Below are 313 nucleotides of genomic sequence, written 5' to 3'. Positions count from 1 at the left end.
GGGGTGCCGGGGAGGATGGGGGGAGGAGGGGCAGGGCCGTGCGACGGGTCCTGCCTCGGACTCAGGCTGGGCGTGCCCAGCTGCCTGGCCTGCCGGGGTTTGGGGAGTTGAGTTAGCACTGAAGCCCCAAGCCCCAGGCCACCCCTGGGTCGGCACACTGGGACGGTCACCCCCGGCCCGGCCTGACCGGCCGCCCTGCTCTCCCTGGCACAGACATCGTGAACAAGGACAGCAAGAGCACGCTGCGGGTCCTCTACAGCCTCTTCTGCAAGCACGCTGAAGGACACGGCCAGGCCGGGGGGCCGCGGGGACC

This window comes from Myotis davidii, unplaced genomic scaffold, assembly GCF_000327345.1.
Source record: "Myotis davidii unplaced genomic scaffold, ASM32734v1 scaffold428, whole genome shotgun sequence".
Taxonomy (NCBI): Eukaryota; Metazoa; Chordata; class Mammalia; order Chiroptera; family Vespertilionidae; genus Myotis; species Myotis davidii.
The sequence above is the reverse complement of the archived record's forward strand: the minus strand, read 5'-3'. Positions refer to the sequence as shown.